Source organism: Neoarius graeffei, chromosome 15, assembly GCF_027579695.1.
Source record: "Neoarius graeffei isolate fNeoGra1 chromosome 15, fNeoGra1.pri, whole genome shotgun sequence".
Classification (NCBI taxonomy): Eukaryota; Metazoa; Chordata; class Actinopteri; order Siluriformes; family Ariidae; genus Neoarius; species Neoarius graeffei.
This window is the reverse complement of record NC_083583.1, coordinates 50,399,565-50,426,214: the sequence shown is the minus strand read 5'-3', so window position 1 is coordinate 50,426,214 and position 26,650 is coordinate 50,399,565. Positions and strand designations below refer to the sequence as shown.

At 44.2% G+C, this 26,650-nt stretch overlaps 1 protein-coding gene across 4 annotated transcripts in view; it reads left to right on the top strand.

The window, feature by feature from the left end:
- The window catches only part of tbl1xr1a (TBL1X/Y related 1a), a 208,724-nt gene that overhangs the window by 91,979 nt on the left and 90,095 nt on the right, over positions 1 to 26,650 (top strand). For 2 of the 4 annotated variants that reach the window (XM_060941548.1, XM_060941550.1), the window contains 2 exons: positions 8,953 to 9,019; positions 18,745 to 18,816. The gene's annotated coding sequence lies outside the window, so the exon portion shown is untranslated. The remainder of the gene's footprint in view (positions 1 to 8,952; positions 9,020 to 18,744; positions 18,817 to 26,650) is intronic. The other 2 variants (XM_060941547.1, XM_060941549.1) reach the window with 1 other exon arrangement.

Below are 26,650 nucleotides of genomic sequence, written 5' to 3'. Positions count from 1 at the left end.
TCCAAAAGGGTTGCGAGTAGGGTGACGTAATATTGATATTGTGATAAATTGTGTCCTGGTACACCTATTGAGGTAGTGTGATTTTTATCTTAAATTTTTTTTCCCATTTTAAATAATTACAAACTGATTGGAAGAAGCTGTGCATTTTGTAAATGCGTAAAATTTTAATTAAAAGGATATAATGGATTACGTAATCATTATCCTATTTTAATTTGGTAATTTTATATTGTTTTATAAAATATAATTTTTAAATAATATTTTGATTTTAAAAAAAACCCACCTGTATCAATACGTTTTTGTGGACCTCAAGCAGTTTGTTTTGTTTGGAAATTTTTAGAGAATGAACTGTATGCCATGAAACGCATTGTGGGTTTTTTATCCCCCGCTGGTCGAAAGGCCCAAAGGGGGATTATGTCATGGTGATGTCCGTTCGTCTCGGAAAGGGAGCTCACCTTCTGAAATCAACTCCTCTCACAATTTTTGGAGGAATTTCACGAAACTTGACAGGATTCTTTATATGTCGGTAATACGCATATTGCAATTTCGTTCAGTTCAGTCGTATTTTATCAGAGTTATAGCCCTTGATTACCAAACTTGTACTTTGACAATTTTCATGAGGGTGTATTAATTCCTTATAGCATAGATATAGTTGCCAGCGGGGGATATTGCGCTCTCAAAGCACTCTTGGGGTGGGTTGTTTTTTGGTGTCATATTGCCCTTCTTTCCAGAGTTGAATCAAATGCCAGTGAGGCACATTTAAAGGTGCTGACAGCAAAGTCATCTGAAATCGTTAATTTTTTAAAAATAATTTTTTAAAAATCATTTTTTAAAAATTGTGCACGGCGTTTTCCTATGTCTCACAAGAACAATATCATGCGGACGAGATGTGATCATTCTGATGTGCTGAGGGTCGCTTTTCTCCATTTTGGGACCAAATATCCAGTATGGTCCTACAGAAACAGCCGAACGCAAGGAGCTTTAACTAATTAGCATAACAGTGGAACTGCGTCACACCTAGATAGCGGCGTGCGGAAAACATCGTGACTCTACATCGATCTCGGGGAGTTTGGAGTCGCAGGGATGTAATTTGTGGTTGACATTTGCGAATAGATCCCTGAAACAAAACACGAATACATCTTTTCTTCGTTACTGCTTTTGTGTTGTCGTTTCTTTCTCTGTAAGATCAAAACGTTAGGTGTATCACTCCTTACTCGCTACCGTGGAGTCGAAGGCTAATGGCCCTTTTCCACTACCCTTTTTCAGCTCACTTCAGCCCGACACGGCTCGCGTTTTGACTACCTCAGAACAGCACGACTCGGCTCGCTTCAGCCCTGCTTAGCACCCAAAACTCGCACGGTTTTGGAGTGGGGCTGAAGCGAGCCAAACCGAGCTGAGTGAGGCTGGGGGCGTGAGCAGACACTCCCCTGTGCACTGATTGGTGAGGAGGAGTGTCCTCACATGCCCACACACGCCCCGCGAGCACGCTGGGATCTGTAAACACCGCAAACCCGGAAGAAGAATAATTACGAATTACGAGAATTTCTGAAGCCTTATGCGCCTCGCCTCATCTATACGCTCTTGCCAGTATCTGTTGGCGTTGTCGGTGACAACAAGCCACAGCACCAAGACCAGCAACACTAACGACTCCATGTCCTCCATGTTTATTGTTTACTATCCGGGTCGTGAGACTACCGCTTAAAAGTTCACTGATGTCACTGTTTGCGCCGCATAACGACATCACCTGACGTCCACCCACTTTCGCTAACTCCACCCAATGTGTCCACCCACTTCCAGCCAGCACGGTTCAGCGTGGTTGTAGTGGAAATGCAACTCCAACAGCCCCACTCAGCTCGACTCAGCCCAACTCAGCACGGCACGGCTCAGCCCAACTCAGCCGCGTTTGTAGTGGAAAAGCGGCATAAGATACCATGCGTTCTAAGGCTAAGATAGCTAATCGCTAGCTAGAATGATTATCCGTTATCTAAGAAAAATGACACGTCCTCTGATCTTGCTCTGTCTTTCAGTTGCGCTCACTAGGCAGGCTTTCCTTTTCTTTTTCGCTGGATTTTAGCTGGCGGGAGCACAGAGTCCGCCATGTTTGCCCACACCGAATTGTTTTGGTTAAAAGGTCGTCATACAGACCCCACAGTGGTCACGTGATATTGTTGCTCGCTTGCTTCGGCGATCTCCGGAATCGTCAAATGTGGGACTTTTTTTTTTTTTTAATTTGAGCAAAACATTTACACATAAGATGCAGTGTGTGCGGCAGCAAAACATCTCACAGCTCCAACAGCTATAGACGTAGAACATTTTGCCCAGAATTCAGCTTTGTCGTCAGAACCTTTAAAGCCCCTGAGCAAGATGCTTCATAACCTTCATGTATTTTTTTCGCGGCGCGGTTTTCATCAAATCCTGCGCTCTGATTGGCTGGCAAGCGGGTCCATATCCTACAGTATGGACCTCTGGTGACTCGCTCGTTCACAACAACGAACATGGTAGCATTTTTTGTCAACATTTATCTTTTTTTTCCCCCCCTAAGATTTATAAGATTTATCAAAAATCTTATAAATTTTTGCCAGCATTTCTCAGGAGAATAGCATTAATTTTACATCATGGATAGCGATAATGACAGTCTTCACAGCGAAAGCAAGTTTTACTACGCTGAGGAAGAAGAAATAAAATAAAACATTTCAGGAGAAAGCTAAAACTTCTAACTTGCTAACGCTGAGCAAAAACATGGCTGAATCCTGAATGACTCCTATTTTGTATAAATAGGGGACTACATAGGTGGCAAAATGTAGTTTTCTTCCTGCCATGGAAGTGCACTTGTATACCGAGGAGGAAGCCATTTGCATTACAGCCGGGAATGAGGATTCAAAATGGCGGCTCAGCTCGGTTTTCCCTTTCGGGCGCTCTCGTTTTCTGTTAGAATTTGGTAAAGAAAAAAGTAAAATTATTTACCAGCTTAAGGTCGGTCCGTATGGTGAAATACCGTGACCGAGGTCTTGAAAGTACTGAGCGAGGCCCTCTGGGCCTCGCTCAGTACTTTCAAGACCTCGGTCACGGTATTTCACCATACGGACCGACCTTAAGCTGGTAAATAACATATATCTGCTCATATATTTCCTTGATTTGTATTGTGCTTTATTTGCTTGTCTTTGGCAAATAAATGTAAAATAACTATAACAAATACCCTGAGAGCTCCTAAAAGCCACTGTGATTCTTAATTAAATGTAAATGGAATGCAGCAGGGATGAGGTGGTGTTTGTCGAAGTTTTTGCTATGAGCGAAGGTTAAAATTCGCCTCACCTTGTCAGCTAGGGTGAGTGAATGTTAAAGGCCAGTGAGCTCATTTGCCAGGAGGTGGTGTTTTATTCAGCTGTGCTTTAATGCTTGTCCCTTTATCCTTTAGAATACAGCGGGACATCGATTGTTGGGGGGGGGGAATGAGGTCCGTTTGAATATTTGAAATGCTCAGTAAAGAACCTGTTTCAGCCGTTTGGTTTTAACAAATTACTTTCTTGTAATTCTTGATTGTGCAATAATGGGACGTGCTTTTAGAGCAAAATCGTCACTGACTGACTGATGTGATTGTTACCACACTGAAGTTGATCTGTTTTCTTATAACAGTACAGTGTTTTATTCCGCTCATAGCATGACAATTTGTCATCCATTACAATTTTTCCTTTATTAATGAATGACGATAGCCTGGCAAGCCAGACTAAATGTGAATATTTAGTCTGGCCTCGATCCGTAGACATTTCCGAAGGGTGTGGGAGGAACAACCCGCTGTCTTTCAAACTGTCTCTGTGCGTATAGGCCAACGCTCTGACCAATCAGCGCAACAGTGACTGTGACGTAGTCAGAGCGACAGAAAGCAGTGGGGGAGGCCTTGAAATAAATCATTTTTCAAAATGCGTATTAATTAATAAACAGGTTCTAGATATTAAGAAGTTTGGAGATAATGACCACAAGTTTGGAGTCTGTACCACATACACTCTTATTTTTTTCAAGTGTTTTTCAAGGGTTTGCTTAAACTGTTTTTGAGAGTTTTTATTTAGTGGTGTTTGGTGAAATAATTTCCCTTAAATTTAAAATAACGGGAAAATAAGAAACAATCAAAAAGTAATGTTTCAAAGCTGTTTATTAATTCTTCGTACTGCACAAACTAGCCCCATCCTTTTGGCTACGAGCGGAGCCAGCTGGTAGATCAGACTTTTGCCATAGCCGGTCGGCAAAACAGCGAAAACGTCCTTCTTGAAAAGGAATGAGCGGAGAGCCTCTTCCTGCTCATGTTTCAACGAAAACTCCAAGTCTAATTCTTCTAAAACTGATTCCAAAGCGGAGTCAAACGCGCGCTGTTCACTAGCCGTAGCCATCTTTCCTGCTGTGCTTTCTCCAGCGTCGCGCAGCTTTGTCGTCACTCCTGCAAAAGCCCGCCCAAAGAATCCAAACAAAAACCTTGCGTTGTGATTGGCGGGCACGATTTGATGCCCAGGGTGTTTGTTTATATGGTGCAAGGCTAGACCCACTCGCTAGGCAAAAATATTTTTGGCCGCTAGGCGGGTGGGTCTAGTTTACTAGGCTAGAATGACGATACATTTTTATCCATTTATAGGTGCATTTATAATGTTGAACATCTGCGATGTTGTTAAATGTCTCCCTTAAAGAAAACATCAGTGGGTATAGGGCATTTTTTTTTTTTTTTTAAGTTGTAACAGGTTTTACTGTCGCCTCACAGCAAGAAGGTTCTGGGTTCAAGCCCGGGGGCCTTTCTGTGTGGAGTTTGCATGTTCTCCCCGTGTCTGCGTGGGTTTCCTCCGGGTGCTCTGGTTTCCCCTACAGTTCAAAGACGTGTGGTTAGGTTAACACTGGGCGGCCTTGGGCTGAAGTGCCCTTGAGCAAGGTACCTAACCCCTAACTACTCCCCGGGCGCTGTGGTGTGGCTGCCCACTGCTCTGTGTGTGTGTGTGTTCACTGCTTCAGATGGATTGAATGCAGAGGATGAATTTCACTGTGTGCTTGAGTGTGCATGTGACAAATGAAGGCGGCGGCTTCTTGGAATTAATTCATTTTAAGGCTAAAATAATGTTCGGGCTTGAATTACTTCAGTGTGAGTACAGAAATAACCTATTAGACAGAGCACATTAATATGAAGGTGTGATCTGAATTGCAGCTGGCATTACTGTCAGAGGTGCTGTTGGAGAAAACGAATCCATATGTTCTGACCAATCACATTTGAGAATTCAGTGCTTGGAGTGCTGTTTTATGTATATACCCCTCAGTGGTGTTGTTTATTTACTGATGGCGGTGTCGTCCTTGTGGTAATAATTTCACCCTTATCTAAATGCGAGCTGCTGTGCTTACACTTGTTCGGCATGGCAGGTAGTGTGATGGGATCTGCTTTGTAAATTAAAACACTTCTCACAGGAACAGCACATTTACTGTTTCTGACAGCTTTGTTTTCCTTTTTACCGAGAAACACTGTGGTGTAGGTTTTAATTCATGCAGAAGAATGCTTTTGTGTTGGTTATCCAACACTCAAATAGCCATTTCTGCAAGTTCCCCTTGAAGACTGTAATGGCTTCAGTTTCATTTTTAGTGGTGTACCATATAGTTACAGTTTGACTCGTTTGCACTTTTCTTGAGCTCCAGTTTGCCGTTCCCGCTGGTCTCAGATGGCTGAGTTAAGCCATTCTATTCTGCCTCTGACTGAGCTGTTAAAAGGGTGTGAGTCGAGGTCCAGTAAAGGCCAGACTGGTTGCTGAATGTGTCGGGGCGTGGGAAGGATATGCCACAACTTCGGATAGCCTGAAACCAAAGCCAGAGAGAGTAGCAGTGTTTGTGTGCGTGATATGTTCCGTCTTTACTTCAGCGTTCATGTTGAAGGGGCGTTTGTGCTGAGCTGTGCGTTTAGGACAGGATGAAAACCGGATCTGTCAATAAAGAGACGTGGAGGCTGGAACGTGCTGAAAAGTCTTCACAGCAGAAAATGATTTTTGTATGAACTTGGCAGCACAAAGTTTTCTTTTCAGACAACGTGAGTTATTATAATGGACTAGAAGATAGTGTGGAGTTTTGTAGACTACTCAGCACCTGTCAAGTTATCAAATTAAGTTCCGTATCTCCGTTGTGTTGTAGTATCTGCCTGGTTAATCACGTATGGGACCGAAATGTCCTGATGGTGTACGACTCCTATGGTAGTGATTATAGTGCGGGTTTTTTTTTTTTGCCTCAACAATTTAGCTTACTGGTTTAATAAAACAAAAGCAGCACACTATGAAGTTCGCTACCTCAAACTTTAAAATGTCCAATCACTTTGGTTGAACAATGAACATGTTCACAGCAGACTTTGCTCTCATCATTCTTCGAGGACAAATATCACTTCAGTGTGGCTTGCACGACTACCCATATCCCAGCCGAGCGTGTCTCTAGTCGTGATGACTAGGTGGTGACTCACCAGTAGTAAAATGCTACTTAAAATTCAAATCAACAATTTAGAAAACAAATCAGGCATATCTCATTTGATCTTAAAACGCATGTGGCACTGTTTATTGAAAATAAAGAGCAGAAAATATTCCCTCTGTGTCCACAGCCAAGTGAAAGAGCCACTACTTTTAATCTGGAGTGAAATACAGAGACTCGGGCTTCCACAGGATATGATTCCAGTTCTTCAGGCAACAATGCGATATTTGATGAGACTGGGTATTTTACCTAATCTACACATCTCTGGTGGAAACCGGAGCACCCGGAGGAAACCCACGCAGGCATGGGGAGAACATGCAAACTCCACACAGAAAGGCTCCGAGGTTCAAACCCGGAACCTTCTTGCTGTGAGGCGACAGTGCTAACGGCTGTGCGACTAAGTGCGACCAGATGGCATAAAAAATAAGCCGAAAATTTAAATGTCTGTACGCTTATTCATCGAGCGGGGGCACGGTGGTGTAGTGGTTAGCACTGTCGCCTCACAGCAAGAAGGTTCTGGGTTCGAGCCCAGTAGCCGACGAAGGCCTTTCTATGTGGAGTTTGCATGTTCTCCTCGTGTCCACGTGGGTTTCTTCTGGGTGCTCCGGTTTCCTCGACAGTCCAAAGACATGCAGGTTAGGCTAATTGGTGGCTCTAAATTGACCGTAGGTGTGAATGGTTGTTTGTGTCTCTGTGTCAGCCCTGCGATGACCTGATAGTCCAGGGTGTACCCCACCTCTTGCCTACAGTCAGCTGGGATAGGCTCCAGCTTGTCCATGGCCCTGCACAGGATAAGCGGTTATGGATAATGGATGGATGGATGGATGGATGGATGGATGGACTTATTCATCAGGGCACTAGGTAGACCATACAGCCGCATTATGTTATATCCTATATAGGATGCAAGCAAAGTGAATAGAAAGTCATTGGTGAATTGGCCCTTGAAGATGGTGGGATTTGCTTGGATCATGGAGAAGAAATATTACTTCCCCACAGGGCTTTGAACCGGTTCAAGGAACGAAAACCGGGAACTTTTTCTATTTCACATGGAACAGAAACGAAACCGGAAACTTCATTATTTTTTATGTTCCGGAACAGAAACGCTTATTAAAAATAATGGTAACCGGTTAATACCGGTTTTTATTTCGTTCCTCAAAGTTTCCGTAGCCTACAAATAAAAAAAAAAGTCATTCTTCTCCTGCGCAAGTTTCTATGACCCGCTGGGGTTCACTTCCTGTGTGACGTTCGCTGACTGAATGTAGAGAGCGGGAGGGTGGACTACTATCACGTCTCCACATCTTAAATAAGAGGTAAATATTGCAGTCTGTCGTTATTCAAAAACGTCAATTTCAAACACGATATCAATATATTTGTCCACGTTAATGAGAGGCTCGCGAACATTAAATGACGTTAACCTCTGTTAGCCTATCAATGCATAGGGCCTGACTAGCCTTTGGTAACACACTAAACGAATTATCTTTCATTTTTGGCACTTTTTCTGTTTGTGTAGATGGGAAGACATACTGAGAATCCAAATCGCCAACATTTGAAATAATAATTGTTTTGAATTATTTCTTGTCTTATTTAATGAAGGTTGTAATAGAATTAGCCTACATTTGGCTTAAGCTGGATGAGACGGAGACTATAATTTTATAGCCATTTGTAAAACAGCTGACAGGGAACGTAATTAACCGTTCCGGGAACGAAAATTTTTTTGTTCTAACTGGTTCGGGAACGTCTATTTAATGGTGGAACCCAAAACCGGAAATGTTAAAATTCCGTTTCTGTTTGGAACGAACCAATAGGAAAAAGCCCTGCTTCCCCATTATCCAAGTAAAATCAGTCATCTTCAGCAACTTTTTTTTTTAACGTAACATTTTCTCTTCACTATTCTGCTTGACTTTATACTACAAGACTAAACTAAATAGTGAGAAGAAAACATTACTGTGGGTGAGTAAATAAAAAGGAAGCTGAAAGAATAAGTTGCTGTTTAAAACTGCTTATTAAATCCACCGGGGGGGGGATGATTTCTGAAAAGCGTGAGAGACTTTGGCAGACATTATACTTGCCTGCTACTGAAGAATGGTGTGCGTGTGTGTGTTAGGGAAACAATTCCAGATATTAATCGGGATGCTAATATAGCAGGTCATTGATGGTATGAGGCAGCGTTCGTCTTCTCTATACTGTATTAATAATTAAATTGGATTGCACTCATGCAAGAAAGTTAGATTTTTTTTTTTGGAATACACAAGTATTGGTTCATATTTAAGACACACAAGTCATCCCAAAATACGATTATTTCTCTCCTTTTATAATTGCCAAGCGTGAAGATGTAATTTATTTGCTAAAATTTGTGCAATATTTTTTTTCTGTAGTGCTTTGCACTGCCAAGTCTATGTATATATTAACTAGATTTAATCGTAATTTTCTCACGCCTGTGTTTGCATAGAGAACACTATTTGATGGGGCTTTTTGTGTTATTTCTAGACTGAAGAAACTCTGCACAGGAGGCTGAGGTTAAAAGCCTGACGTCCTGACGAGACCTGATCACATGGTAAGCACTTTAACCAGCTTCAAATGGTGTGTGTGTGGGGGGTGTCAGAATCAAACTTCCATCAGTCATGCAGGAGCCTAGAGGCCAGTACTATACCATGAGCAGCAGCAGCACTCCTACGTAACCGGGCTGTGAAATCTAAAAAAAAGATTAGCTGTGAGTTTCAGTACTAAAACATTATGCTGCATTGCTGTTATCTCTTTTATCAGATATCAGTTCAGGGCTGTTGTCATAGTAACAGTGCATTACAGTGAGGATTACAGCTTGGTGTTTGCCACAGTAAGATGATGGGAAAACAAGCTTAAATATGGTAATTGTGGCTTTGTAGCCCAAGAACGAGGACATTTCGAACTGTATTATTTAGGAAGTGCTTCCAGCCAGCGTGATTTACTGAGGTCTGACGGCGTTCCATTGTGCATTCAGGTTTATGTATCGGATCAGATATCGGCAATTTGATATGATTGTAGTACTACACATTACTAGAATTAACAAGGAGGACTATTTAACAGTTATTCCACCAAATCAAGTCGTACATGAGCTGAGGCGTGTAGCACCGAGTCGGCTATGACGAAATTGAGTGGAATAACTGTTTTGTTCTATCCACATTCATTGGATTTTGGTAAACCGAATATTTTTATTTTGTGCCAGTTCGATAAATAAGAACATTACACAAAACGTCCAACAAAATCATTTCTACTTAGAATGTAAACAAACCAGCAAAATGACAGTAGCAATTTATGGAAAATGCTATCATAATTATTGGGGGGGGGAATATGTTCTTACCATCAAATACTTTTACTCCATATTTTGTAACTTATTTTGGGGGGTTTTGTTTTCAAGTAGAGGTTTTTTTTTTCATCCTCAGTTGGTTCAGCAACATGATCCGCTGTTTTTTTTGTTTTTTTTTTTTTCTTCCTTCTTTCTTTACCCAGGGCATATGAGCTGAAAGCCTGAAGTAGCCAATCAGAGCGCGCGATTGCTCATATCTAGTGAGTGTTGATAGAATAATAAATGTTATACATATTAACTACTATAACAACGCAGTTGTATTAAATGGCGGTTAAATCATTTAAATATTATTTTAGACATCTTTATTAAAAGATCTACAAAGTGCATAAGGGTAGGAGCAGGCTTCACTCAATATGTTTTTGTTAATTCTGAGAGTGCTGGCCTAAAATATAGTCAGTTCAGAAGAAAGGGAAAGAGGCCACACCGTGCATACAGAGAAATATATCTGGCAAATAAATATCTGTATGTATAGTGTGGCCTTTTTTTTTTTAAAGATCTACAACCCTTAAGGCAGACCTGGGCATTTTACGGCCCGCGGGCCGCATCCGGCCCTTTGGTTCATTCTGACCGGCCCGCGTAAGGTTAATTAGAAATTACAAAATAAACGTATTTTCTAATTTTACCTCATGCATGGACTGAATGCGCATTGCTTTTATTTTGAAGTTGTGTTCAACAAAAACGCAATGCGCGCGACATGAAATTCCACGAAACCTAATCCCGCGATAACTACTTCCGTAATTTGTCCAGACCAACCACAAACTTGTACGTCATCCTTCAAACGGTCCAGCCAATCACATAGTGTGACGTCACCAGCAGGCGCCCGAGCCCGAGCCGATCTGTAGATCTGATACCTACACCGAATCGACGTTTTCAGTGATGAAGTTTAACAAATCCAGGTATAGATCCTCTCTCACCGATAATCATCTGTCAGCTGTGCTTCGCATCTCCACCTCAGACATTCAACCTGACTTTGATGCACTCGTTAAAGACCAACAGAGACTAGATTTCTCTCACTGAACAAATAAAAAACTGAAAAACACCAAATGAGGTGATTAGACTACAAATGTGGGCATTGTGTTTTGGGGTGAATGTGACTGAAAAAAAATGGTACAAACGTTCATGTTTTGTTAACCATTGTTTTGGGAAATTTGATTGAATAAATGACATTTTTTGTAAGGCAACCTCTTTTTTTTTTTTTTTTTTTTTTTTTCCATACTCTTACCAGTTTGTAAAAACAATGTTATTTACTGCTTTATATAAAGAAATACAATTAATATTATGCAGAATTTAGTTCAGCCTTTTGGTCCGGCCCTCCACAAAATTCTGTTTCTCATGTGGCCCCATGGAAAAAATAATTGCCCACCCCTGCCTTAAGGTAATAGTTTTAAGGCTAGTTATTGATGAGGCCGACAAGCTTGAACACTTTGGATGTTAGTCAATGACTGTTGATGGGGAAGGTGGACAGTGTGACTCCGTGCCCTTCTGTTCTATAGAAATGAAGCCAAAATTCCTCTGCCATGTTGTCAAACTTGGAGCCAGAGTTTAGTCAGTAGAGACGAGTCGAACTCTGGTACACCCGGTTATTTGGTAGGCCCTCCCTCTTCTCCCAATACCAAGGTCCAGTGCATTACCAAGGCTGTCAGTCATTTCCTTCCCAAGCGTATCCACAGTGCCTTCTTATGATGAAGTCGAATAACGTTTTAAAAACTAGTGTCTCGGGCAAAATAAAAAAAAATGTGCAGATATCAGCATAGGGAAAGCTGTTATAGACACAGTAGATGGAACTACAGTTGAGAAAAGAAAAGTGACATTGAAAATAGGCTATTTTGTCATTGAAACACGTGGGGATGGGCGGAGCTACACATTATACTGTAGTCAGCTAGCAGGTGTACTAGACCTGTGGTGCCTTCAATTTTTAGTGATGTAACGCTGTCCATGTTTTTTACAGTCGTTGATTAAAACATACAGTCTAGCAGACATGCTAACCGTGATCCATTTTGTGTAGGAACTCTGCATTTTAGCATTGCAATATACTGGAAGGAGTTAAGCCTCGAAAACAAGAGTGACCTTTCACCCCAGTAAAAATGCCAGATGAGCCAGTCCATGTGTGAATCTGGAATGACTGACGATTGTCTTTATATTGCTTTGAACTCCTTTATATTGACTGACACCACCTTTAAGCCCCGCCCCCTTGTCCTAGCTCGCATTAGTCATGTTTGACTGTCTAAACTTTTTTAAAATTGACTGTTTACTGTGTTTGTATTTTCCCCGTTCCCCTCCCTGGAGCTACTCATTATTTTTGTTTGGGGTTGATGGGACTGGTGTAGTCTCAGTTTATATGAATAAGCTTTTGACTTGGAGCAGTATGGCTTTCTTTGCCACACCACAAATGTTTTCGTAACTGTGCAGCTCCTCTGCATGTTTTAGGCGACAGCATAGCAGCAGTGGTGTTACAGTGGCTGAACGCATTTCAGAAGTCATGGTTCACTTGGAGGAAGTGAAATACACACCTTGACATCACCATTTAGCTTCAGCCAGTCACATGTCTGTCTGTCCACAGCTTAATTAATATTTATGAACTTATCCGGAGCCTCCTGTAATGTGAAGCAAAATTTTTAGTCCAACCCTCACTGACCACAACGGCCACTTATTGTGGCGTATGCCTGTCATGTCTGACTGTGTCATTTGAGACCAGTTCAGTCTGCAAACAAGTGCAGACGCCACAACAGTCTCCAGCACGTTCAGAATGATTGGGGATAAATATTGTAGTGTGAAGAGTAAGAATGGCAACAAGCAAGAGCCAATTAGAATGCAGTAGGAACCTCTCAGGGGATTATTTATAATAACTAGAAGGAAAATATATATATTGTGTGTAATTTTTAGGAGTGCAGCCCCCCCTTACAAAACAGTGGCTTCAGTGATGAGCATCCTGAGTTATTGCTTTTTTGCACCTATCCTGGAGAGAGTCAGTGACTAGATTTGAGTGATGCGATGCTAAGCACTGAACTCGTCAGGCTGACTCATGGGGCCACTCTGTGTCTGATGTAACTCTTCTGGTGTGTGTGTTGCTCCTCCTGAGGAAGTGGTGCTGTCTAGAGCAGGTGCAGTGGTGGTTGGTAACGAACACCTCATTGTACATCAATACCAGTGGGGGAAGGGAGCGGCACAATACATGCCATCTTCAAACAGCACAGAGTCATAACGACTAGACATGCACAAGCTAGTTTCAAAGACCTGTTACGTGCTGACTGAAAATATACAGGTTTTCTAACCTATTACTGGGTTTCGTTTTGACCTTGATTAGTCGAGTTTTAATTTCAGTATTCAGATTTCAGTGTTAAATTCAAGATGGTGTATTTTCGGGTCAGTATGCGCTGCACCAAAAAAAAAAAATCTACACTTCCTGTTCACTTTATTAGGAACAACTGCACATTCATGCACGTGAATAATTGTGGCAGATGCAAAAAAAAATCATGCAGGTAGAGGTCGAGAGCTTCAGTTAACTTCCACATTAAACATCAGAATGAAGGAAATGTACATCTGAAGGATCCGTCCCTTCCTCAGCACCTACTATACTCAGCTCCTGGTCCAAGCTCTGATCCTCTTCCGCTGGGACTATTGAAACTCTCTCCTTGCTGGCCTTCCAGCAGACCCATGCAGCTCATCCAGAATGCTGCAGCCTGCTTGGTCTACAACCTCACTCGTTCATCCTACATTACTCCTCTGCTCGCTGCCTTTCACTGGCTGCTTGTTGCAGCTCGCATTAAATTTAAGATGTTGGTGCTAGTTTACCAGGCAATCAAGGGGTTAGGTCCAGCACATCTCCAGAGACTGATCAGACCCTACACGCCAGCCAGATCCCTACACACTGTTGCTGCTGCTGGTTGTCTGGCACCTCCTCCTCTCTGCTTCTGTCTGGCCCGCTCAAGACTGCTGTCTGTCTTGGTTCCCTGTTGGTGGAATGACTTTCCTATCGAGGTCAGAACTGCCGACTTCCTGACCACCTTCAAGGATAGACTGAAGACCCACCTCTTCAGGCTGCACTTCTCCCCTGCTTCCCTGCCCACTGTGTAATCACATCTCAGTCTTGACCAACCCAGGCTGTGTACTGTCTAGTATGGTCGTGATAATGTGGGGTTGGCCATTGGGATTTATTTATTTATTTATTTATTTACTTGCAGTTTGTCATCTCATTTGTATTGACTTGTGTAGCAGTTTCCTGATTGGGGTGGACACTGAAATACAGAGATGGGCGAGTAGTAGTACAAATTTTCCACATTTATTCTAACACGTAGCTTTTCAGATATCAAGAGTGACATAAGCAGGAACACTCCAGTCTGGAGAACCCCTCTTCTTGGCTCTTCCTCTCATCAGCCCATGCCAATCACTGCAAAACGCACACACCCACAACGTTAATTAGACACAGGTGCATCTGCTTCAGCACTCCCCTTCCCCGGCCTCTCCCTCCATTCACAAACTGGTGCTTGACCATGCCCCTGCTGCCACATATCCCCACTGCCTGACTCAGACCGGGGAGCCATCTGGCTTGCAGCAGGTACCCCAATCCCCTCATCCCCAACCCCCCCAATAGGCCTGTTGACCACCTCGAACTTAAAGGACTGTAGAGCTTGATACCTGATCCACACATTGGCATCATTCATGCAGTGGAGCTACAGGAGCGGGGCATGATCCAGAGGGTTAAAGGGTGTCCCAGTAGGTAGTACTGGAGTGTGAGGACGGCTCACTTGATGGCCAGGCACTCTTTTTCGATGGTGCTGTCCTTAGTTTCTCGCATCGAGAGCTTGCAATATGTGTACAGCACCAGGTACTCCTCCCCCTCCACCACCTGGGACAAAACAGCCCCCGGCCCTCTGTCCGATGTGTCACTCTGCAAAACAAAAGGGAGAGAGAAGTCGGGGGAGTGTAAAAGTGGCCCTCCACACAGTGCAGCTTTTACCTGGGTGAAGGCCTGTTGGCATGACTCCAACCACTGGACCGGCTCTGGTGCTCCCTTTTTAGTGAGATCACTCAGCGGGCTGGTGACATCCAAATAATTAGGCACAAACTTGTGGTGATGATAGCTAGCCAGCCCCAGGAACTGTCTCGCCTCCTTTTTGGTTTTGGGCCTCGAGCAGGTCACAATGGCTGCCATATCAATTTGGGATGCACCTGCCCATGACCCAAATGGACGCCAAGATACCATACTTTCACCTACCCAGTTGCACACTTCTTTGGGTTAGCCGTGAGCCCCGCACATCTCAATGACTCTAGAATGGCCCTGAGGTGTTCCATGTGCTGCAGCCAATGATTACCATCTGTGATGTCATCTAGCTAGGCTATGGCGTAGGCAGCATCCAGGTGGAGGGTTTTGTCCATGAGCTGGTGGAACGTCATGGGAGCCCTCAATAACCTGAACAGAAGGGTGATGAACTGGCGTAAACTGAATGGGGTGGAAAAGGCCGTTTTCTCTCAGGATAAGGGAGTCAAGAGGATCTGCTTATATCCCTTTGTCAAATCCAGTGTCAAATAAAAATGAGCTGCGCCTAACCGATCGAACAGCTCATCAGTACAAGTCATCGGATACACGTTGTATTTAGGCACTGCATTGACTTTTTGATAGTCCACACAGAACTGGACCAACCAGTCAGTTTTGGGAACCAAAACTACTGGATTGCTCCAGTGGCTGTGTGATTCCTCAATTATTCCCATGCCAAACATGGCCTTGCGTTCTTCCCAAACTACAGTTTTCTTGTGTTCGGGTAAGCTGTATGGATAGCTCCGCACCACCCCCTGGGCTTCTTGATTTGGTGTTCTGTGAGGTGAGTGTGACCGGGAAGCTGTGAGAACACGTAGGAAAACTCCGTTCGCAACCTGGCAACCTCTTTGACTTGGGCTGGCGAGAGGTGGTCTCCACAGGGGACTGGGGTGGATTGTGTGGTGGATTTCATTTTTACCTCCTGTCCCAGCTCCTCCCTTTCCGGAACTGCCAATGCGATGGGGACCCGCACACACATGCCCCACCTCTATCGGTTCACGTTACCTTGTAGTCAACTTCTCCAACTCACCATGTGACCTCAGAGGGCCCTTGCTGCTTAGCAAGTAATTTCCAGCTTAATGTGGGTAATATGAGAACTTTTGTCTCCCCGGTGTGAATTCTCTAAGGCGCACACCCCTGTTGTACAACCAGGACTGATGCTCTTGTGCCTGCTGCAAATTCTCCTGGGTTATGTGGCTGAGTGTGTGGAGCTTTGTGTGCAGGTCAAGAATGTACTGACTTTCACTTTAACTATAAGGCCCCTCCTCCCAGTTTTCCTGGATGACGTCAAAGACACCACGAGGCTTGCACCCATGTAGCAGTTCACATAGTGAAAACCCTGTGGAGGCTTGTGGGGCATCTCATACTGCAAATAACAGGGGCTTGAGCCATTTATCTCCGTTACAAGTGTCTTCATGCACAAACTTACAAATTAAGTTCTTAAGGGTTCAGTTAAATCGCTTGACCGAGCCGTCTGTCTGCGGCTGATAAACGCTGGTGCAGATTGGTTTAACCCCTAGTAGCTGAGTTTGCAAACTGTGCATGACATATAAACATAGTGCCTTGATCAGTCAGGATTTCTTTCAGAATCCTGACTCAGGAGATAATTTTAAACTGTGCCTCTGCGACACTGCATGCAGGAATGTTACACAGCGGCGGCATCTTCTGGGTATCGTGTTTCATGGTCCACCAGGACCTAAAATAAAGTGATGCCCTCGTGCAGTCCGATCTAATGGTCAGACAAGATCCAGCTCAATTCTTTCAAGGGGGGTCTTGATTAGGGGGAGAGGGTGTGATGGCGCTTTTGGGGAGGCTGTTGAATTTACCAGTTGGCACTTGCGACCTGCCACACACCACTTGCGGACATCCACCTGAATCCCCGGCCAGTTGAAACGGGTCATGAGGTTAGTGTTTTGTCTGGCCATTGGGTTATAACGAACCGCATGGAATAAGAGTTTCCTGTGGCTTTTGGTATTAAGAGCTGCATTATTTGTTCTCTAGTCTGAGTGTCCTGCATCACTTGTTACAGCCTATCCTTAATTATAGAAAAGTACGGGTTGGAGAGTGCCACGTTCGGCTGGAGATTCTAACCATTGACTACTCTCATTTTGTCAAACGTGCCACAAAGTCCCGTCTTGTGCTTGCTCCAAAGAGAAGTACGCTAGGGAATCCCTGAGAGAACAGGGAGGGCTGGGGTGGTCCCCACTCTCCCTGCTGTCCATTTCATTATGACATGGAGCTGATGTAGACAGCTCTGGGATGGCTTCCCCAGCCAATGTCATACTGGAATATTCCCCACCCCCACCCCCTGGTTCTACTGCAGGACCCATCCACCACCACTTGCTCAATTAAGCTCCTAAAACCTGGCCAAACTGTCCCCAGAATTAGTGGGTGGACGAAGCGCGAGCGTACCGTCTCATTGACACTAATTTATTTCCTGAAAATGGGTTTTTACTGGTTCCTGCAGGTATTTGTATCCCCATGCATGCACACAGAACCTTCACCAAATGTTCACCCAATGCCTCCCCTTGAACCAAGCTTTGGTAGATTGATGTTTCATTACAGCGTGAATCCATCAAAGCATGATGTGTACCCCCTTGGGTACTTGCCAATATGCAGTCCAGTCCGGCTCGATTGGGTGTGGTCTCTGGCATGTCTGGGATCTGGACCACTGCCCCCACCTCCATTGTATCGCACTGGTCCTGGAAGTGCCTAGGCTCCCCGCAACGCCAGCTCACATAAACATAAGGGGGGGGTAGGGGTAGGGAAACCATGGACTCGAGGACCATCTGCGGGGGAGTCGGCCCTCACTTCCATGGTAGAGGGAGGGGACGGACGGGAGGAAGGGGCAGGGTGCGAGAGAAAGAGAAGAGGTGGGATGGCTGTTTGCCATGAGAACTGCCGCTATATGGTCCTCAGCCAGCTCGATCCAGTAACACCGGGTGGTGGCACTGGACCCATTCCGCTGTCCCACTTGGCAGCTGAGCAGTGAACTGTTCCAATGCAACTGCATTGAAGACCCCCCGATGTCGTGATCATCTGCATCCAGCCACCGCCGGCAGGTGTCCCTAAGCTGCTGGCTGTACGCGAGTGGCCGGCCGCCTTCCTCCAGGGTCAGCGCGCAGAAGTGCTGATGGTGTTGCTCAGGGGTACGGCCAACTCTTTGCAGGATAGCACGCTTGAGGTCTGTATATCCAAGCCTGTTGTCAGTCAGCATTTGCTGGGCCCGCGAGCTGCGCTTTACTGGTGAGGAGTCGCAGTAAACAAGCCACTTGCTGCTCGTCTGGCCATCCCCATGCCTACGCAGCTCACTCAGAGTGCCAAAAAGGCCTTGGGGTCGTCATGTGGCCCCATTTTTGTCAGGGTGACTTGGGGGAAGCCTGCTGGCTGTGTAGTTGGGGCTCCTGCAGGCGCGATGAGTTGCAGGAGCACCTGGTAGTCGTCTTGCTGGGCCTGCAGCAGGGCCTCGAAGTGCCGTTCCTGCTCGCTGTGCATAGCAGGCTTGTAGTACTCGAGTCCAGGACTTGGACGCAAGTCTGACTCGTTCCCTAATTTTAAGGACTCCTGACTTAACTTGGACTTGAGCACTGATGATTTGGACATGGACTAGTGCATTAACTGCGTTCAGGCTCATAAATTGGAGATGAGGACTCGGGTTTTTTCTTTATTTTTTGTAACATGCCATGATAATTTGGCATAAGATATAAAGATCTACATTAATTTGTATACTAATTTGATGCAAGAGCATGCACATTCACCTGCTCATATGTCATGTTCAGGAACTAACTAATGTATATGGTGCTAAAATGCCTGGAGAGAATGTCCCTAGGATTGTCCGCTTTGCTTATACGGACTTCTTGTGCAGTGGAAAAAAATGCACTGCTATGTGTTTCATATGTAGAAGAACTATCAAGGAGACGACGGGGACGACCTCGAACTTCAGTCCTCATTTGGCAAGACTACACCCAAAGAAGTAAGTGACATGTTTATTGCTCTGCTGATAGCGGGGCTTGCTTGCTGACAGATGAACTTGCTCGTGTTAACCCTCTCTTGTGTTATTTGCCCTGTTGATAGTGGGCGGGGCTTGCTGAGCGATGAACCAGCTTTTTGTCTGTAGCCTATTAACTAAAATGGGGAAGTCAAGCAGTAACGTTAATCCAACACAGTAGCAAAGACAGTTTCACAGAAAGGCAGCAGCAGCCACCATCAAATGGTGCGGTTGGAGTCTTGTTCTCAGACTCGACTCAGCTCAGTAGTGGACTCGACTCGAAATTTTCTTTAATGACTTAGACTTGACTCTTACTTGAACACTGGGGACTCGAGACTGGACTCAAATTCGAGGTTTAGTGACTCAACTACAACACTGGTGCTTAGCGATCAGCACCTCGACACTATTCTGGTTCTGTTGGGTGGTGGCGAGGGCATGGACAGCAGTTCACTTCAGTTTCTTGGGTTTCGACACCAGTGTAGTAGTTCCCTGATTGGGGTGGTCACTGAAACATGGAGACATGTGGGTAGTGGTACAAATTTCCCACGTTTATTCTAAGGCTACGTTTACATTACGTCGAATCAGCGGATCATCAGATTAACGTTCTTAAAACGATTCGCGTTTACACTAAAACCGTTAGCCGTGCACACAGCAACACCAATACACGGATACGCTCGGCTCCGCAGGCATCCTGCGCTCCAAATCACTCCACCCTGCACAGCGAGTGCCCTCTGGAGGGTGCGCACTCCGGCCCTGCGCAGCTCACACAGCGCGCGAGTGAAGTGCACAAGCCACGATTCGGGACTGAGCCGCTGTGTGTGTGATCCCAGCGCATATCACTTACTACTTGCAAGTGGAAGGATGGCAAGCCTAAAGACAATCATAACTACACAATGGTCAGTATTTGCATCAGTATTTGCAGTATTTTCATACTTTTATACTCTTTAATGAAAGGTGATACAAGGCGGAAGTCCGCGCCGTTTTTCAGCAGTCGCGTCACATGACCAACGCCAGCGAATCAGGAAGGTGGATGTCACAGTGACGTTGTCCAATGAGGACGCCAGCTAGAGCTCAGCACAGCGTATTCGCGTATCTCAATGTTTACACAGCACCGGACCAGATACGATCTAGATTGAATACGTGGACGCTGGCGGATTCCCGTTTCCCGGCTTTTCCTGGTGGTTTAATGTAAACGGACAGTGCATCCGCGAAGAAAATGAGACAGATACGGTCTAATGTAAACGTAGCCTAACACGTAGCTCTTCAGCTCTCAAGAGTGACATAAGCACATGCGTGCGCACACACGAACACTCCAGTCAGAAGAACCCCTCCTTTTGGCTCTTGCTCTCCTCATCAGCCCATGCCAATCACTGTAAAGCACACACCCACCGCATTTAATTAGACACAGGTGTGTCTGCATTCACCTTCCCCGGCCTCGCCCTCCATTCACAAACCAGCACTCAACCACGCCCTCGCTGCCATAGTTTGTTTTCCTTTGCTGTTTGCAGATTGTTGTTACTTCAACAGAATATTATACTAGGTGTGATTCTGTCAGTTGTTTATTTGGCAGTAGAACTTTCTTGTCTAGAAGTTCAGCACTTCTTGCACCTGACTTTTTCATTTGTTGTATATCGCTCTGGATGAGTGCATCTGCTAAATGCTTGTAATGTAACGTAACGTATGATCTCTGTTATTTTTAGCCATATCAGGGCTGTTGGTACCAGATGGGCTTGATTTGAATATTTCAGAAACTGCTGATCTCCTTTGTTTTTCACACACAACCATCTCTTGAGTTTACACAATGGTGTGAAAAACAAAAAACATTGAGTGAGCAACAGTTGTGTAGGTAGAAATTACTTGATGAGCGGTTAGAAGAAAATGGCCAGATTGGTTCGAGCTGCCAGGAAGGATATACTAACTCATATGATCAGTCTTTATAACAATGATGGGTAGAAAAGCATCTCAGCATGCACAAAATGTCAAAACTTGAGGTGGATGGGCTGCAACAGCAAAAGACCGCATTGGGTTCCACTCCTTCCGGTCAGGAACGGGAGTCTGATACTGTCATGGGCACAAGCTCACCCAAACTGGAGAGCTGAAGTCACAGAGATCACAGCTTTCCCCATTCTGATGTTTGATGTGAACATTAATTGAAGCTCTTGACTTGTATCTGCATGAGTTTATGCATTGTGCTGCAGCCGCAGGGTTGGCTGCTTGGATAACTGCATAAATGAGCAGGTATAAAGGTGTTCCTGTAAAAGTGATGGAGTGTGTGTGTGTATTCTCTCGTGAATTTATTGGGCAGAATCTTCTTATTCTTATGCTACATTTGAGTCTGTGACAGCCTGAGAAATTTGGCACAGAGATGGAGGACAGATTTAGATACCTACACAGCAATTTTGGAGTATCGCTCTCAAGCACTGTAGTGCTACACGTTGTTGGATAATGTTGAACACACATTCGTCATAAATTCCCAATTGAACATTTGGAAAAATGCAGTTCCACATTTCTCTGATTCTTTGGGTCATGCAGAGTATCCAGTCATACTGGATTTAATTTTTTTTTTTTTAAATGGGTTGGTTACTACATCTCCTACAGAGTTTGGCTATAGCACACACAGGAAATTTACAATGCAACCACCAAACAAGAAGTGAGGCCATTTCTCAGCAATGTTATGCATTGACGTCAGACTTGGCACATATGTTTGGCAACATGACCTGATGTTGAGAAACAAGTTTAGAGTTAATTTACAGCATGGGCGGGCTACTATAAACAAGAAGTGAGGCAATATCTCAACACCAGCTTGACGCATTGCTCAAATGTAGTATACCTTCTTGGTAACAATCACTTATTTTCCCAGGGGCATCTAATCTTACTCTGTCACTAATGCTGTGTTCACACTTGTACCGGTACGATAGCGGTATAACTGTATCGATACAAAGAATACCGGTACAGTTTAGTGCATCTGTCCACACTAGCGAGAAATGTTTGCGGTTTTCTTTCACTGTAGTTGAAATGCACGTGCGCGAAATGTTTCCGTGGTTACCGAGTAACTTCCTTCCGAGAATATGGCGGATGAAACGCGTGTGTGTGCTTTTTGTTGTCAATGTACAGTCTGTATTTCTGGTGGTCATTTATTCAGTTGAATCGTATAAATCGCGCGAGGCAGATGAGAAAGAAACAAAGAAAACGAATCTCCTTTTCTCCCCCCTCACTTTCTCCCTCTTCCCTTCTCTTCCCCTCCCTTTCTTCCTCTTTCCTTCTCTTCCTCCTTTCTTCCTTCCTCTTTCCCCCTCCCTCCCTCCCTCCCCCTCTCCCTTTCTCCCCCCTTTCTTTGCTCCATGTAGCTCCACGGTCGTTTTGAGCCATTTTGACGTTTTATTTACAGCTGGAAAGCACGTGCGTATTGTATTGTATGAATAACCCGGAAGAAGTAGGAATGGTTCATTGCGCTTGCGCATTATATTTGTATCGATACAGAACCGCTTCATCTGTCCACACTACAGCAAAGCGCTACAGTACCGATACATTTGTGGGTTTCGTACCGATACAGTTATACCGCTACAGTAATAAGTTAAATTTATATAGCGCCTTTCAAGAAACCCAAGGACGCTTTACAATTATAGACAAAGAAAAAAATTAAAAAATAAAAATAATAATAATAATAATAATAATAATAATAATAATAATAATAATAATAAAAAATAAAAAAAAAGTAAAAAGTCCACCGAGTAGGGGTCAGGATGTAATTCCCGTGGTGTAGCAGCCACAGTCCCACCAAAAGGCGCACGAAAACGAGTCCCACATCTCCAGCACCGCCGCCGTGACGCCGCCAGCAACATCGCTTGAACACCATGCCATGGATCCACAAAGCGAGCAGAGAAGCTCCGCCACGCAGAGCGCTGGTGTCCCCCAAACCGACTGCACAGCCGCTGCGACGCCACCGAGCAACATCGCTCAGAACATCACGCCAAGCACTAAAGCACAGAACGCTGGACAACCACGATGTAAAATGAGCAACAGGCTCACTGCAGTCCACAGCTGAGAGCACAGGCATCACCCACGGCGAACCAAGGCCTGGAGGGAACCGATGCCCAAAACTGGGTCTGGAGCTACACCACAACCGGCGGACAAAACACTCAAACATCAAACTACACAAACACACAGAAAAATAAATAAATAGAAAAAGAAATAAAATTAAAAAAAAAAAAGCTCTGGTACCAGTATAGTTGCTAGTGTGGACAGGTGTTGTGGTATGAAAGTAGTTTTGTATCGGTACAAAATCCCTAGTGTGGACAGGGTATAAGGGGTACAGCCAGAAAGTGCTTGGCCCCTTAATCACTGCTTATAGCAATATTTTACTTTTTGTCCGGTTAATTGGACGCACATTAAAACCATCTGTTATTATTGTGCTTTGTCTATGGCTGCTGGTCAATATTGTTTTAATACTGAGTTCTAATGAAGTTTATTTTTAGTTAAAAATATCACTTAAACTGGATCTGTGGAACAAAGTCTTCAAGCCCTAATTGTGAACAGCCCAAACAGCAGCGCCACAGCTGAACGAAGTCTAAAGGTACTTTCACATATGCAGCATTTAGTCTGTTCAAATCAAACCCTCAAGTGTTTTCCCACTTGGTGTGGTCTGAGTAGGTGAGAGTAAGTTGGCGCAGAACAAAACGACCACTCCAAGAGTGTCTGATTTCCATTTTCAAGCAAACTCTAGTGGTTTGATTCTTGACAAAGCATACTGACCCTGAATCAAATACAGAAAGCTGCAGTGAATCAAACATACCATGCATTTTGATTTGCAAGCTGCTTTATTTATATTAATCAAATATACCATGCACTGAGAGGCTCCGGTTGAAATGATGGATTCTCTGAGGTGACTGAGGGCCCGTTTACACGAGGACGCTGTCGGGTAAAAACGACTAAATATTTTATCAGAAGTGTCTTTCGTTTACACGAGGACGGCGTTTCCGAGGCTGAAAAACGGATAAAATTGAAAACGCCTTCCAAAGTGGATAAGTTTAAAAACGGCCCCCGTTGCGTATCCGTCTAAACTACCCAATACGCAAAACTCCGCTCGGATCTGCTCACGTCGGGTACGCGTTTACGTCATACATGTGTCATATACTGTACATGCCAGCCCGGGAAGTAAGAAAGTAAGTAAAAAAGTAAGAGCATGTCTGATTACATCGATCTAACGGACCTTCAAGCTGCTCTGTGTTTTAATGCAGTAGATGTGTTTTCCTGCTCACCCGCCCAGCTGGAGCTCCTCAGTTTGGTGTCGCCAAGTTACACGCACGCGCGCGCCGCCTATTCAAGCCGCTCGTGAAACCATAAACCCGAGACTGAAAACAAAACTAGCAGCCGAACGGGTTTATTTTGCTGAGATGGACACTGCCTTTTCTCTTCTTCACCGAAACAAGAGTGAGTGTTACTTAATAAAGGCAGATTAAAAGAGTTTCGGTTTGCTCCTGCTCCTCCCTCGAGCACTACAGTACCTCAGCCGGACCGGTGTTCTGTAAAGTTATCCTAGCAAGTTCTCATACAGACCGTTTTATTATTCAAAACAAGTCATTACAAATTATTTGACTCGGCCAAAGACTCCACCAATACGCACAAAACATAAAAATCGGCAAATGCGTGAAATTCTCACCGATTTTCTATCAGCCCAGCTGATCGGTGGGACAAAACTACTGTTAAATTTTCCTACCCTCCTGGATTTCACGCATGCGTAGTAGGCTTGGTAGGATAACTTGACAGAACAGCGGCGCAGATGTGCAGATCAGACAAGACGGAAGACGTTGCGCATGCGTGCAGACATAGCGGAGACATTTATGCGTCACCGTATAGACGCAGATTTCCTCCTTGAAAACGGTTGTGTAGACGCGGAAAAAAGTGAGAACGAAAACGGACTTTTGCGTTTTTGTTTTATACCGTCCCCGTGTAAAGTGGGCCTGAGGGGCACAGCCCCAAAGAAAATAGAACTGTGCCAGTCACCGAAGAGAATCCATAATTACCGGTGCCTGTCGGTGCATGGTGCATTTGATTTATATCCCACATCAGAAAATTCCAAATTAAGTGTTAAGATTGAATCTCAGCATAAACTCCCTAGAGGCAGTCATGTTTGTTGTTTGTCAGAGCGACCTTTGACCTGTGCATGTGTAATGTACTATGCCATCGCTTGCCTCGTTAGGCATGATCTTGATACATAGATCTACACACACAGAAATGTTCACGGAGCCACAGCTGTGACTCAAGTCGGCCGTATAGCTTGAAATTGTGATGTCACTTGATGCTATATCCAGGATATACCATGACTGATTTTTTTTTCCATGACTGACTCGCACCAGGGATATAAATAAATATTTTTAATTTCCCTGAGGGAACCTGCCCAAAGGGATCATCTCTAGCCGCTTTATCCTGTTCTACAGGGTCGCAGGCAAGCTGGAGCCTATCCCAGCTGACTACGGGTGAAAGGCGGGGTACACCCTGGACAAGTCGCCAGGTCATCACAGGGCTGACACATAGACACAGACAACCATTCACACTCACATTCACACCTACGCTCAATTTAGAGCCACCAGTTAACCTAACCTGCATGTCTTTGGACTGTGGGGGAAACCGGAGCACCCGGAGGAAACCCACGCGGACACGGGGAGAACATGCAAACTCCACACAGAAAGGCCCTCGCTGGCCACGGGGCTCGAACCCGGACCTTCTTGCTGTGAGGCGACAGCGCTAACCACTACACCACCGTGCCGTCCCCCAAAGGGATCAATAAAGTTCTATCTAATCTAAATATACATGCGCACGAGCTGTTAAACTGAGCCGTGATAATTTTGACTGACGAACAGAAAGGGAACCTGCACAAAACATTTTAAACTAGTTATTTTTAATAATTATCTAATTTAGCACCAACTCCTTGTTCTCCATCCTTGAGTGAGTTTTTTTTGGTGCAGTTGACAGAGGTATGTTTCTCGTTTTAAATCACTATATTTCTGACCACTGATTTGAAAGAGGTTTTAGAGGACACGGTCAGCCCTACACACCCCTCAGCCAAAGTTATTTTGCATTGTGTCCTTTTAATTATGCGCCCTTTAGAACTAACTCAAACAGGAAATAAGCATTTGTTCTCTCTAAAGAAATATTTCTCTCTGCTTCAGACTTGGTAAATGGACTAATAGGTGTGGAAGCATCTTTTTTTAAACAGCGTATTAGTGTGTGTGGTACTATTTTTATAAGCCTTACTGTTGCAACAGCAAAAGGTAAACTCCCTGTTAAGTGGATTTTGGCCTTTAATTGACAACGTCAAGGTTTATAAAATATAGCTCAGAACTGAAGAGTATTTCTGTGGTCTGTCAATGCAGTCAACGTAAAAAAAAAAAATAGGAGTACATTTTTTTCAGACCATTGCAGATGGCAGTCACAAACTTGTGTGCTTACATGGAACTCATTTACTAATATGGGTTTGGTGACCTGATGGCAACTTCTGTTAGAACTGAATTATCATGAATTATAGTACCAGTGAAAAGTTTGGACACACTTTCTAATTCAATGGTTTGTCTTTATTTTTATTAGTTAAGACACTTCCTGTCTTAGAGTAATGATGGATGTTGTTTCTCTTTATTTAGTTGAGCGGTTCTTGACATAATATGGATTACTACAGTTGTGGAATAGGGCTATTTACTGCATAATAATAATAATAATTATTATTATCCGGCCGACAAGCGATGAGCTTATGCCATCATGTGTTGTCCGTCATCCGGTGCCGTCCACGGTTCATGAAAATCGCTTCTCTCTCTCAATTCTTCAC